The sequence below is a fragment of the Eucyclogobius newberryi genome, unplaced genomic scaffold, assembly GCF_026437365.1.
Source record: "Eucyclogobius newberryi isolate DKJ021-1_F unplaced genomic scaffold, fEucNew1.0.hap1 SCAF_29, whole genome shotgun sequence".
Lineage (NCBI taxonomy): Eukaryota > Metazoa > Chordata > Actinopteri > Gobiiformes > Gobiidae > Eucyclogobius > Eucyclogobius newberryi.
Window position 1 is genome coordinate 315,862 of NW_027315934.1, and position 14,180 is coordinate 330,041.

General features: G+C 45.4%; 6 non-coding genes across 6 annotated transcripts; all 6 read left to right on the top strand.

Moving 5' to 3' along the window:
* The first annotated feature begins 3,025 nt into the window (after positions 1 to 3,025).
* On the top strand, positions 3,026 to 3,135 carry trnal-caa (transfer RNA leucine (anticodon CAA)). Its single transcript has 2 exons — positions 3,026 to 3,063; positions 3,097 to 3,135. It is a non-coding gene; the product is annotated as a tRNA-Leu (tRNA).
* Positions 3,136 to 4,608: 1,473 nt separating this feature from the next.
* On the top strand, positions 4,609 to 4,699 carry trnar-ucu (transfer RNA arginine (anticodon UCU)). The gene is given in 2 exon segments: positions 4,609 to 4,645; positions 4,664 to 4,699. It is a non-coding gene; the product is annotated as a tRNA-Arg (tRNA).
* Positions 4,700 to 5,117: 418 nt separating this feature from the next.
* trnan-guu (transfer RNA asparagine (anticodon GUU)) lies at positions 5,118 to 5,191 on the top strand. The gene has a single exon. It is a non-coding gene; the product is annotated as a tRNA-Asn (tRNA).
* Positions 5,192 to 5,276: 85 nt separating this feature from the next.
* Positions 5,277 to 5,350, top strand: trnat-agu (transfer RNA threonine (anticodon AGU)). Its single transcript has one exon. It is a non-coding gene; the product is annotated as a tRNA-Thr (tRNA).
* Positions 5,351 to 6,591: 1,241 nt separating this feature from the next.
* Positions 6,592 to 6,682, top strand: trnar-ucu (transfer RNA arginine (anticodon UCU)). Its single transcript is given in 2 exon segments — positions 6,592 to 6,628; positions 6,647 to 6,682. It is a non-coding gene; the product is annotated as a tRNA-Arg (tRNA).
* A 5,149-nt stretch (positions 6,683 to 11,831) lies between these two features.
* On the top strand, positions 11,832 to 11,922 carry trnar-ucu (transfer RNA arginine (anticodon UCU)). Its single transcript is given in 2 exon segments — positions 11,832 to 11,868; positions 11,887 to 11,922. It is a non-coding gene; the product is annotated as a tRNA-Arg (tRNA).
* Positions 11,923 to 14,180: the final 2,258 nt, after the last annotated feature.

The window sequence follows — 14,180 nt, forward strand, 5'->3', positions numbered from 1 at the left end:
CTCGGCTTACGATTTTGTAGAACTCGGTCCGGCTGGTCCTTGTCCGCGGACGAGATCCGTGGCGAGGCAGGGGCGTGGAGCGGTGTGGCGGGCGAAGGCAGTGGCGTGCCGCGATGTCCGTGACGCGGGGCGGCAGCGGTGGCGCGAGACGGCGCGTAGAGCGGTGTGGCGGGCGAAGGCAGTGGCGTGCCGAGATGTCCGTGACGCGGGGCGGCAGCGGTGGCGCGAGGTGGCGCGTGGCGATGTCCGGGAGTTCCTTTGCGGTAGAACGCTTTAGCGGCGTGTTAGCTCCTCACGCGGCCTTTACTCAGATGAGAACGTAGCGCTGATCCACGTAAACGGCGTAGATTACTTCAAAAATAGGAGAAGCGAAGTAGAAAAGAAAGTCTCTGTCCGGTTTAGCGCTTAAGCTTAGTTCCAGGTGTTTCCAGGTGTTTTCAGAGTTCAGGGGGGCAATGAGGCTGGCCTAGTCTTGTCGACCCACGTGGCGGACGCTTTGTTGAGACAAAGGAAAAGTAAACAGGCTCGTCCGTGGAGACGGCTTCAAAGAGATAGACAAAGGCTTGAACAAAAAAAAAAAGAAGAAGAGAGCAAGAAGAGAAGAGAGGAGAAGAGAGCGTTCCAAGCTCGGAGCGTCTTTTTGTCACCTAGCGCCGCAGGGCACGCTGGGAGCGAAAGGGGCGGGCGCTACTGCGACGACACTTTAAACACTTTTGGCAGTTTGTGCACATTATTTCTTGAGGTAGATACATTTTACATCTTCTTTCACCTGTGATGGGCACTCGAGTTAAAGCATTGGGAATATAAAACCTTAAACAGTGGAAAAATACGTAACACAAGGTGAAACATGCGGTGTACGGAGTTGATTCGGACAAACATTCATGGCATAATCACATAAAACATAGTTTTCATCGGGGCGTCCTCCTGTAAGACTGTGGGGGAGAAGGTCTGTTATCGCCAAAGTCACAGCGGCTCCCTGCGGTGAGGGAGAGAGGGAGAAAGAAAACCCCCCAATGTTCAAAGAGAGATTTTCTGTTATCTGGCCGTGGAATGTCCATCTCCATTCCCCTACACTTGCAATGAGTTCAAATATAGGACAAACCGATTGTCAGGAGTGGGATTAGAACCCATTCCTCCACTTGTAGACCAAATTTGCTTACGCTTAGGTAGGAGTTTACCTTGACCCTGACACCTTGGACATTTCAGCGATGCTGACATTGAGCTCCCTTATCTCAAAGATAACGTTCCAAAAATCAGTACAAAGTAAATGCTTTGGCAACCTTACACTAGATGAAGTCTTTCCAATTATGTACAGTCCATATAAAGAGATGACTTTAACAGGTGATGAGAATTGAGTGAAATAGTTGAAATCTCATTGTTACAGAGGGTTTAATAATTCTTCTTTCGGTTCCAACAGAAGAAAATTTATGACCAAGATTTCACGGGTTGTAAAGGCAAGCAGTCCATAAAGCTTAAAATCAACTCCGCCCAACGTGGGGCTCGAACCCACGACCCTGAGATTAAGAGTTTTATATTCCCAATGCTTTAACTCGAGTGCCCATCACAGGTGAAAGAAGATGTAAAATGTATCTACGCTCCCAGCGTGCCCTGGTGACAAAAAGACGCTCCGAGCTTGGAACGCTCTCTTCTCCTCTCTTCTCTTCTTGCTCTCTTCTTCTTTTTTTTTTGTTCAAGCCTTTGTCTATCTCTTTGAAGCCGTCTCCACGGACGAGCCTGTTTACTTTTCCTTTGTCTCAACAAAGCGTCCGCCACGTGGGTCGACAAGACTAGGCCAGCCTCATCGCCCCCCTGAACTCTGAAAACACCTGGAAACACCTGGAACTAAGCTTAAGCGCTAAACCGGACAGAGACTTTCTTTTCTACTTCGCTTCTCCTATTTTTGAAGTAATCTACGCCGTTTACGTGGATCAGCGCTACGTTCTCATCTGAGTAAAGGCCGCGTGAGGAGCTAACACGCCGCTAAAGCGTTCTACCGCAAAGGAACTCCCGGACATCGCCACGCGCCACCTCGCGCCACCGCTGCCGCCCCGCGTCACGGACATCTCGGCACGCCACTGCCTTCGCCCGCCACACCGCTCTACGCGCCGTCTCGCGCCACCGCTGCCGCCCCGCGTCACGGATATCGCGGCACGCCACTGCCTTCGCCCGCCACACCGCTCCACGCCGCTGCCTCGCCACGGATCTCGTCCGCGGACAAGGACCAGCCGGACCGAGTTCTACAAAATCGTAAGCCGACTTCAGTGTGCGGTTCTTTTGTGGCGTGATTTGGGTAGAACTCAGCTGTTCCTCCTCCCTTAGCTTCTCACTTTCCCTCTTTTTGATATAGATTATTATAGACACGTTTGATTATCAAAGGCAAAACCCTGGTTTAACATTATCTGCATGAAATCTGCTGTTAAATCTGATATAACATCACCTGTGATTTACCTGTGCGCATTTCTGCTCCGGTGCCCTTTTTGATTGCCCTTTTGATAAATAAACTACACGAAAGAGTTATTGACTATTGTTTGTTTGATTAGACTATGCGTAAGTCCCTGAATCGTGAAACACCCTTCAGACCTTTTAACGAGCGCGATTAAGGACCGTATCTTAGCTTTTTGGGTTTTACCCTGGTGCCCCGTCTTGTCTCGTTTCTGCTAAGAAATCTTCCTTAATCGTAAACTGAATACCTGTAGTTTGAGACCCTACACAAGGATGTGAATAGCCTGTTGGCTCCTGCTTCACTAAAGGTTCTATATCCATTCACTACACAGCTTTCTTGGATGCACTACTGCTGTTACGGCTCTCGACTGACATCTCAATTGCAATAGACTTTAAAAAGAAGCATTAGCTTGATGTGGACTTTTAAAGGACGCAGTAGTTTGATGTGACAACAACCACATCAAACTCCTTTAAAAAGAGACAGCAGTTTGATGTGTTTTTTTACCAAAGTATAGGTACGGTCATTTGTGCTACTGTAATAACGGATCTGATTCTGTATACTCACAGTTCACACAAATAAAGTGTCAGGATGGCCGAGCGGTCTAAGGCGCCAGACTCAAGGTAAACTCCTTCCTCGCCACAGGGGATTCTGTTCTCTGAATGGCGGCGTGGGTTCAAATCCCACTCCTGACAAAAAAAAAATATTTCCTTTGGAAAGGAAGCCATTTTTACATCCTAAATTACAAGCACATATGTGTGACAATGGACTGAAAACTTGTCGTATTGGCTTAAGATTTCAAATGAAGTGTTACTTCCGATGATGAATTGTGATGGCCAATCTACTACGTAGATGCTGTACTGTCAAAGCATTGAGTACATTCAAAGTGAACTGTATCATATGTCTTATACTGTAATTGTGACCACTCACTGAGAAATTAAAGTGATTAATTTACCAGACTTAGAACTGAAAAATTCTGGGTTTTCTGAAAGAGCTCTTTTACATTTTTTAATTAGAGATTGAAAAGTATCCCTGAATAAACAGAGTAAATGCACTCTTTTCACTCCTTGTTTCTCAGTTTGATGGTAAGGATTGATTGATTGATGTAGACCGTTTTTGGATGACTGTTTTGCTTTTGTGAAAAAGGGGAATCAGACAAAAGTTGCAAAGGCATTCAAAGGCTGTGAGTTCGAGACCCACCAGAGTCACTGTTGTAACCCCTGTTATCTACATTGGTAAATAGGAAAGCCTGCTTGTGTTATTAACTGATGAAAGGAACTGCTAAACTTGGTTCAATTACCACAGAATCCCAGTGTGCTATAGGCTGGCCACTGCTTGGTAGGAGTTTCCCGTACGTGAGTGACTGTTCCTTCCTTCCTTCACGTCCCGCTCAACCTCGTCTTCTTCTAAAGAGTTTGGCGCTGTCCTCAGAAGCTTTGGTCTTACTCAGCACCTGAGTGGTCCCACCAAGGGCAAAGGGCACACTCTGGACCTGCTAATGACAAAGCAGGTTAATATTTCAAATTACAGTGTGGTAAATGTTACTTTGATGGTTTCTGTATTTCTCCAGGTGCAATGAGTTTGCAGTCTTCTTTGCAAGACTCAGTTCAGAACATTAAAAATACCATTATTTGCAGATAACAAGCACGCAGCCAGCTAGACAACTGGAGTTAACCCATTTTGCATTTGTGGCTGACAAAACTTTCCAAGAGATCACCACAAGTCTGAGTTCCACTACATGCTGCCTTTATGCATTGCCTACTAGATTTTTAAAGTCTATGGTGAGCAGTCTGTTGGCTCCAATCAATCAAAAAGTCAACATGTTGCTTGGATCTGGAATTTTCCCAAGATCCTTAAAACTGCAGTCATTAAGCCTCTCTTAAAGAAGAGCAGTCTTGATACCACAGTGCTAAATAATTACCGGCCCATCTCAAACCTACTACTACTCAGTTGTCCATTCAAGCATGCAAATTATTTACAACGACAGAAAATGCGCTGCTGTTACAAATTGGAATAAGATGGAAAAGTATCCCTGCACACACAGATTAACTGCACTCTTTTCACTTTTTGATTCTCAGTTTGTTGGCAAGGAATGACTGATGTGGACCCATTTTGGATGAAAACCGTGTTTTGCGTTTGTGGAAATGAGCATCATGGAAGGATGTATGGGCTCTGTGGTGCAATGGATAACGCATTGGACTTCTAGGCATAATTTGCAAGGGCATTCAAAGGTTGTGGGTTCGAGTCCCACCAGAGTCGCTAATGGTGAGAGAACACACTAGTTTTTTTACAATGGAAAATCTGCTCGCTTTACTATCTGATGAAAGGCACTGCTGAACGAGGTTCAATTGCCAAGTGTGCTTGAAAAAGTAAGCAAATACATTGGCATTATGTCAAATAACATTATCTTGCAATTTTCCCTCAATATCCAGATTAACTGCAGGATATTGAGTGCGCAATAAATTGGCGAGAGTCGATTGATTGAAAGACTTCCAGTTTTTTTATAGCTACATTGGTACAGGGGATTTAGCTCAAAGGTAGAAAGATTGATGCCCTCACTCTCCATTAAACACAGTTGATTGGACAGGGGCTGAACTTTCGAATGTTGCTGGCTCTCTTTAAAAAAAAAGATATTGCGGCTTGTCGACTCGCAAATATTTTATTGAGTGGGCTGTTTGTCTCTGTGGCGCAATTGGCCAGCGCGCTCGGCTGTTAACCGGGAGGTTGGTGGTTCGAGCCCACCCAGGGACGATTGGAAGAGGTATAGCAGGCAAAATCTATGAGGTAATATTGGTCACTGAATATCTAGCTGAAACAGGTTGGAGTAGCTTTAAGAGGCGCTGTGGCTTAGATGGTCAAAGTGCCTGTCTAGTAAACAGGAGATCCTGAGTTCAAATCCCAACAGTGCCTTCATGATAGCCTTTCAAGCAGATCAGTTGTTTACATGTACAGAAAAACTTATCACTGAAAGAGCTCTTTTACATTTTTTAATTAGAGATTGAAAAGTATCCCTGAATAAACAGAGTAAATGCACTCTTTTCACTCCTTGTTTCTCAGTTTGATGGTAAGGATTGATTGATTGATTGATGTAGACCGTTTTTGGATGACTGTTTTGCTTTTGTGAAAAAGGGGAATCAGACAAAAGTTGCAAAGGCATTCAAAGGCTGTGAGTTCGAGACCCACCAGAGTCACTGCTGTAACCCCTGTTATCTACATTGGTAAATAGGAAAGCCTGCTTGTGTTATTAACTGATGAAAGGAACTGCTAAATTTGGTTCAATTACCACAGAATCCCAGTGTGCTATAGGCTGGCCACTGCTTGGTAGGAGTTTCCCGTACGTGAGTGACTGTTCCTTCCTTCCTTCACGTCCCGCTCAACCTCGTCTTCTTCTAAAGAGTTTGGCGCTGTCCTCAGAAGCTTTGGTCTTACTCAGCACCTGAGTGGCCCCACCAAGGGCAAAGGGCACACTCTGGACCTGCTAATGACAAAGCGGGTTAATATTTCAAATTACAGTGCGGTAAATGTTACTTTGATGGTTTCTGTATTTCTCCAGGTGCAATGAGTTTGCAGTCTTCTTTGCAAGACTCAGTTCAGAACATTAAAAATACCATTATTTGCAGATAACAAGCACGCAGCCAGCTAGACAACTGGAGTTAACCCATTTTGCATTTGTGGCTGACAAAACTTTCCAAGAGATCACCACAAGTCTGAGTTCCACTACATGCTGCCTTTATGCATTGCCTACTAGATTTTTAAAGTCTATGGTGAGCAGTCTGTTGGCTCCAATCAATCAAAAAGTCAACATGTTGCTTGGATCTGGAATTTTCCCAAGATCCTTAAAACTGCAGTCATTAAGCCTGTCTTAAAGAAGAGCAGTCTTGATGCCACAGTGCTAAATAATTACCGGCCCATCTCAAACCTATTACTACTCAGTTGTCCATTCAAGCATGCAAATTATTTACAACGACAGAAAATGCGCTGCTGTTACAAATTGGAATAAGATGGAAAAGTATCCCTGCACACACAGATTAACTGCACTCTTTTCACTTTTTGATTCTCAGTTTGTTGGCAAGGAATGACTGATGTGGACCCATTTTGGATGAAAACCGTGTTTTGCGTTTGTGGAAATGAGCATCATGGAAGGATGTATGGGCTCTGTGGCGCAATGGATAACGCATTGGACTTCTAGGCATAATTTGCAAGGGCATTCAAAGGTTGTGGGTTCGAGTCCCACCAGAGTCGCTAATGGTGAGAGAACATACTAGTTTTTTTACAATGGAAAATCTGCTCGCTTTACTATCTGATGAAAGGCACTGCTGAACGAGGTTCAATTGCCAAGTGTGCTTGAAAAAGTAAGCAAATACATCGGCATTATGTCAAATAACATTATCTTGCAATTTTCCCTCAATATCCAGATTAACTGCAGGATATTGAGTGCGCAATAAATTGGCGAGAGTCGATTGATTGAATTGATTGTTTATAAAAGCAGTAAATCTATAGCTAAGAGTCTCCATACGCAACATCAATTTACCCACTCCCACACTTGGGAACAATGCAAATAGGACCTTTTCCCCCGTAGTCCAAATTTTATGGTCATCTGGCACGTCAGACCCCCAAACAGCGTCATGAGATGCCAGATCCCTTTGTGTCCTGGGTGTGTGATGTGGTATGCTGGATATTATGTATGAATGATCTGAAGGAATCACAGCTGCGCATCGGCCAACCCATCCCGCCGGAAGACATTCATACATGTAATATCCACAAAGAAACATGTACCCCTCTTTTGGAACGGTCCCTAAAATGTCCGGAACAGTGTAGTAAGGTGCACATGTGGTTTTGGGGCCCGCCTGAGAATTATTCAGGTGGGTGTTCAAGTGGGTGTTGTTCACCAGATAAGTGCACGGGACATACACTGTGGAACAATATAAATCAGGGATTTGCCCTACATGGAGTGGTTTAAGTTCAGATCCTGGACCGATAGATAAGGTGGATGCAATAGTCTGTGCAAAGCATGTAAATTTAGAGCCAGGTCGAATGTGGACTGGTCCAAAAAGCGGCCCTAGTTTTACATTTTTAGGAGCTCTGATGTGAATCTGAGGTCGGAACTTAATCTTGCGTGGGAGAAGAGGAATCACTGCTCTCCACGCAGACCAAATTATCCTACTCAGAAGTTTAACATTATCTCTAGAAATTAGAGTGCCAGGTAACATGTTGGATAAATTAGGCACAGGGAGAGGGAGCACGTGTGGGGAGTTGGTTGCCATGGGCATGTGTGTACATACATAACAATCTCTCCGCTTGTGACTGTCGGCTACATATTTAGCATATCGATACCAATAGTTTAGTGTATAGACGGTGGAATGGTTATAAGTGTCTGTGAGAGACTCGATCTTGGATGTGTCGTCATAGTGCAGTGTACGAGTGTTACGGTCTACCCTGTTTTCTCTGTGGGGCCACATCCAGCTAGGCAGAGTGATAAACCATATTATTCCCAATGCCAGAACTATTGACAGACCCAGTGCATAAATCATTATTCTATAGTTCAGCAACCTGATGTTGAGCTCGACCTTTCTGTCGGTCAGATACCATTTAGAGCTCTGACGCTCCGGGGGACTCCTCCCCCCAGGAGGAGCCGGCTGAGCCTCAGGAATCATGAAGACGATGAAGACAGTATTTGTGTAGATATTACCAGACGATGCAGAAGAACGTGGAGCTTTAAACCGCGCCGGGTCTTGGCAACTTGCCCCGTGCTCGGAGCACTCGATCAGTGGGCTCTGGTGCCTTTCGAGGTTTACGACCTGCTCGGACCCCGACTTTCTCGAACTTGAGATCGTTGCAAAAAGGTCCCACGACGTCCTCAGTGGTTGCCCCTGGTGTCCGACCCACGAGTGGACCGACACCCGCGTTGTCGTTGATCTCCGCAGGTGTGCTGAAGATGGCTCGGCAGTGAGATGCGTGAACCCAGGTGCCCCGTTCTGCGACTTTCACTGCGGTGTGAGTGATGAGGAGGACCTGGACCGGGCCAATCCACCTTTTGGAACACCACCTTTTCTTCCTCGGCTCTCGGATCAAGATCCAATCACCTGGTTTGAAGTTGTGGAGGACAGCTTCTGCTGCCTTTGGGAGAGCGGCTTTCACCTGTGCAGAAATTGAGGACAACCGGTCTTCCAAATCTATACAGTAAGCTAGCATTGAGTCGTCGCGTCCATGTGAGATCAGCGCCATCTGCCTGAAAAAATGTTTAGGTAAACAGATTTTTTGTTAGGCCCAACCCAAATGCCATCACACTTCTCAGCCCCCGCCTTCTTCCACACAGAGATTTCCTCTGACGTGGAGAATTCCTGCATGGCTGATAAGGACTCTGGAAGAGAAGTGTTATTAGACACAAAACATTCATTTTGCTCTTGTCTGCAGAGATAAGATGCGGCCTTGGCTGCCTTGTCCGCTCTGCTGTTTCCCTGTGAAATTGGGTCAGTTCTGTTAGTATGAGCTTGACATTTGCATATAGCAATATCAGATGGGAGCAAGATCGCCGTCAGGAGTTCCCCAACTTGCGTGCAGTTCAGAATAGGCTTACCATCCGATTTCAAAAAGTTCCTGTGTCGCCACAACCCCGCCCAGTCGTGGCATACACCAAACGCATAGCGAGAGTCTGTGAAAATTGTGACGGACTGACCCTTCGCCAATGTGCATGCGACTGTCAGAGCCACCAATTCTGCAGTCTGTGCAGAGAAATGAGAGGGCAGTGGGCCTGAGGCCGCCACATCCCACTCAGAGCATACTGCAAAGCCAACACGGTTCTGTCCCGTGTTGGTGTCTCGAGATGCTGATCCATCTACATAAAAAAACAAGTCAGAGTTAACAAGTGGCTCCTCTTTCAGATCCGGTCTCGGGGTGCACACCTGTTCGATTGTAGAAATGCAACAGTGAGCTTCGCCCTCTTCAGGGGTGGGCAAGAGGGTGGCAGGGTTAAGCTGTGTGCATTGTTTTACTGTGACGTTAGGTAATTCAAGCAAAACTGTGTTGTACCTGAGCCATCGGGAAGCAGAAAGATGCAAAGTTTTCTGTTCCAGCAGGATCAGAGAGACAGCATGTGGCACAAGCAGTGTTAGCTCAGCATAGCCCACCAGATCACGCGAGGCCAAGACTGCTTTTTCAGCAGCCGCCACCGCGCGTAGACATCGTGGCATGCCGGCTGCAACGGGGTCCAGCTTAGCAGAGAAAAAAGCCACAGGTCGCAGGGAGCCCCCGTGCGCCTGTAAGAGGACAGAAGTCATGCAGCCGTTGCGTTCGTCAACAGTCTGTGTGAAAGGTCTTGTTGGGTCAGGTAACCCCAGAGTTGGAGGCTTCTGTAAAGCCATTTTCAACTCACAGAAAGCTTTGTCTGCTTCCTCTGTCCATGTCAGTTTGTCATTAGTCCTAAGGCCTTTTCCATGGATTAGTGCACCTAAAGGAGACTCCATTACAGAATAATTTGGAATGAACTGTCGACAATATGAACACATTCCTAGAAATGACATCAATTGTTTCTTAGTTATTGGTTTCGGAATATTCTGAATGGCTGAAACGCGCTTCGTCGTAATGCTTTTGCCATTTTTAGATATCACATGACCCAGAAATATTACTTCCTCTTTAACATATTGCAATTTTGAGAGACTGGCCTTGTGGCCTTCTGCATGCAAATGTTTGAGTAAGGTCACCGTATCTTGTTTACATTGGTCCTCGGTTTGCGAGCACAACAATATGTCATCCACATATTGTAGCAGGCAGCTACCCGGTGCCAGTCGCAAGGGAGCCAATGAATCTCGCAGCGCTGCATTGTACCATGTTGGAGAATGCACGAACCCCTGACACAGCCGTGTCAGAGTCCAGAGTCGATTCTGAAACTCGAAAGCAAACCAAAACTGCGAATCCTGGTGAACGGGAACAGAGAAAAAAGCATTAGCTAGATCCACAACTGTGAAATATCTTGCCTCTGGAGGAATCTGAGATAAGATAGTGTATGGGTTTGGCACCACAGCAACGACAGGTTGAACAGCTTTGTTCACTGCTTTCAAATCGTTTGTAAACCTCCATTTCTCTGGTACCCCAGGTTCGCTTTGTTTTTTAACCGGAAATATGGGGCTCCGTACCCCCCCAGATTTACAAGGAACTATTACTCCCGCCTCCCTCAGGGCTTCAAACACCGGAGTAATACCTTCAACCGCCTCTGGGCGCAGAGGATATTGTGGTCTACAGGGGCGAGCGTCAGATTTCGGGGTGATCACCACGGGCTGACAACCTCGAATCAGGCCGACATCGGTTGGACTCTTAGCCCACAGGTCAACCCCCACCTCTCTTAGTTCCGGTATCGCCTCTGCCCCCGCCTGAGATAAAAAACAATCCGCTCCCGGAGCAGCGTATCTCTTATCAGTGGAAACACAGCGAAAGGAATGCAGAGACGACTGTAAACACACCCGCCATGCGCCCGAAGACCGTGAAAATGTCACATTAGAGTTTGGAACACTATCCCAGTCCTCTGCTATAAAACACTGATGGACAAAATCCTGTTCGTGACGCCAAAATTGTTACGGCAGTTTCCTGTAAACAATGATCAAGTAAAGAGTAACCAGGCAATAACTTGAAGCAGAAACAGAGTCTCTCGGTCTCTCTCAAAAGGTGGAAGTTTATTCACGTGCACAGTGGATAAACACCCTCACTTTCCCTAAGACAAGTTCGTTCTGTCCCTACCTAACTTTACAAGTTACAAAGTACACCTTTTATAGGTGGTAACAAACATAACATAATCACAACCCAAATCAGCTCAAAAAGAGATAGACCAGACTATCACGTCCGTGACGGTTCAGCTCTCTCTTCAGAGGTTTAATCAAAGACCATTTCCACACTGAATCCGGTCCTGACGCATTAATTGATGATTAAGAGGCGCCGGACAGTAGATATTCAGTATAATCAGGACCTCATATTCTTATCCCATCTGCACACAGGAGAACAACAAAGATATTAATTCCGTGACATGTCATGGCCTAAAACAACATTAGAATGACATGACATGACCCATTTTCTGCCATTACAATCCTTAAAACTGCAGTCATTAAGCCTGTCTTAAAGAAGAGCAGTCTTGATGCCACAGTGCTAAATAATTACCGGCCCATCTCAAACCTACTACTACTCAGTTGTCCATTCAAGCATGCAAATCATTTACAACGACAGAAAATGCGCTGCTGTTACAAATTGGAATAAGATGGAAAAGTATCCCTGCACACACAGATTAACTGCACTCTTTTCACTTTTTGATTCTCAGTTTGTTGGCAAGGAATGACTGATGTGGACCCATTTTGGATGAAAACCGTGTTTTGCGTTTGTGGAAATGAGCATCATGGAAGGATGTATGGGCTCTGTGGCGCAATGGATAGCGCATTGGACTTCTAGGCATAATTTGTAAGGGCATTCAAAGGTTGTGGGTTCCAGTCCCACCAGAGTCGCTAATGGTGAGAGAACATACTCCTTTTTTTACAATGGAAAATCTGCTCGCTTTACTATCTGATGAAAGGCACTGCTGAACGAGGTTCAATTGCCAAGTGTGCTTGAAAAAGTAAGAAAATACATCGGCATTATGTCAAATAACATTATCTTGCAATTTTTCCTCAATATCCAGATTAACTGCAGGATATTGAGTGCGCAATAAATTGGCGAGAGTCGATTGATTGAAAGACTTCCAGTTTTTTTATAGCTACATTGGTACAGGGGATTTAGCTCAAAGGTAGAAAGATTGATGCCCTCGCTCTCCATTAAACACAGTTGATTGGACAGGGGCTGAACTTTCGAATGTTGCTGGCTCTCTTTAAAAAAAAAGATATTGCGGCTTGTCGACTCGCAAATATTTTATTGAGCGGGCTGTTTGTCTCTGTGGCGCAATTGGCCAGCGCGCTCGGCTGTTAACCGGGAGGTTGGTCGTTCGAGCCCACCCAGGGACGATTGGAAGAGGTATAGCAGGCAAAATCTATGAGGTAATATTGGTCACTGAATATCTAGCTGAAACAGGTTGGAGTAGCTTCTAACCCTTTAAGCCCCAAAGTCTCAGAAATGCAACTTTACCGTACAAGGAAATTAATGAAATAATAGTAGAAAATGAATCACTTCAGTCATTGGTCGGTTCGGTGCAACTTCCCTTTATTAGCCAGGTATGATCCAGGGCAGATCCGGTAAGGAAAAAAATGGCTGGAGGAAGTACACGTGGCATGCAATTTACAGCAGATTCTGACTCTGAAGGGTATTATCTCCCCGAGAGTGACGATGGATTTCCAAGTGGAGATGAAGGGACTTCGAAACAACGGACAGGTGCAAAGGACAGACGGAGGCGAGGAACCAGTGGAACCAGTGGCTGCAGTAAAACTTGCCCGGTGGATGAGAGCTGGGACATGCTGAGAGAGGTCGAGGTATTTGAGGCATGGATCAAACCTTTTGAAGACCCAGTTGGCTACACAGGAGAGATGGATCTGACGGATGCTAATCCATTTGATATTCTGTCACTCTTTCTGACCGATCAGTTTTGGACTTTCATTACTGATGAAACAAATAGATATGCACATCAGTGTATGGCACCTATGATTCTGAAGCCACATTCAAGATTTCTTGAGTGGTATGATGTATCAGTCACCGAAATGAAAGCTTTCTTCGCTTTGCATCTCTCCATGGGCCTTGTTGAGAAACCTGAAATCGAGGATTACTGGGGAACATTTTGGCTTACACAAACGCCTGGATTTGGAAATGTAATGTCAAGAAACAGATTTGAAATCATTCTTTCGTTCTTTCATTTTGTCAACAATAATGATTATGTGAGAACAGGCGAGCCCGGGCACGATAAACTGTTCAAAGTCCGCCCAATAATAGATTTGATTATTCCCAAATTTGCAGCAGTTTACAGTCCAATCAAGGAGCTTTCTTTAGATGAAATGGCAATAGCTTTCAAGGGGAGATCTTCACTAAAATGTTACTCTCCGAATAAACCTGACAAATATGGCTATAGAGTGTATGCCCTGAGTGAAAGCTGTTCAGGGTATGTTTTGCGCTGGTCAATGCACACTGGACAGTACAAAAATAATGCAAGCAACATCAGTGCAACACACGCAGTTGTCCGTGAGTTGGTTTCTCCCTTTACGGGCAAAGGACACGAGATTTACATGGACAGTTACTATACCTCGCCTGTAATTGCAAATGAATTAGCAGATTTGGAAACTGGACTGTGTGGGACGGTAAGGATTACCAGGTTGGGGATGCCAAAATGCCTTGGTAAAAGTGTCTTACAGCTGAAAAAAGGAGATGACCCAGTTTTTTGCAGAAAGGGAAAACTCCTGGCTTGTGCTTGGCACGATACTAAACGTCTCACCATGTTGTCCACAGTCCATGGAAATGATTGTGTTCAGAGGAGGATCCGATCCAAGACAGATGACACTGGCTTCCGTGACATCAAAAGACCTGTATGTGTCGACCAGTACAACGCCTACATGGGTGGAGTGGACACTGCTGACCAGAGGATGAAGACATACCTCTTTCCACACAGGTCCCGGAAATGGTATCATCGCATATTCAATGCCATTATAAGCATAAGTATTGTCAACTCACACATCATATACACCAAATCCACTCCAGGCCCACACAAACCTTTAAAGGTTTACATTCAGAACATTATTGATGCATTACTGGCTGATCACTCCAAAAAACAAGAAAGGCGCTCAAGACC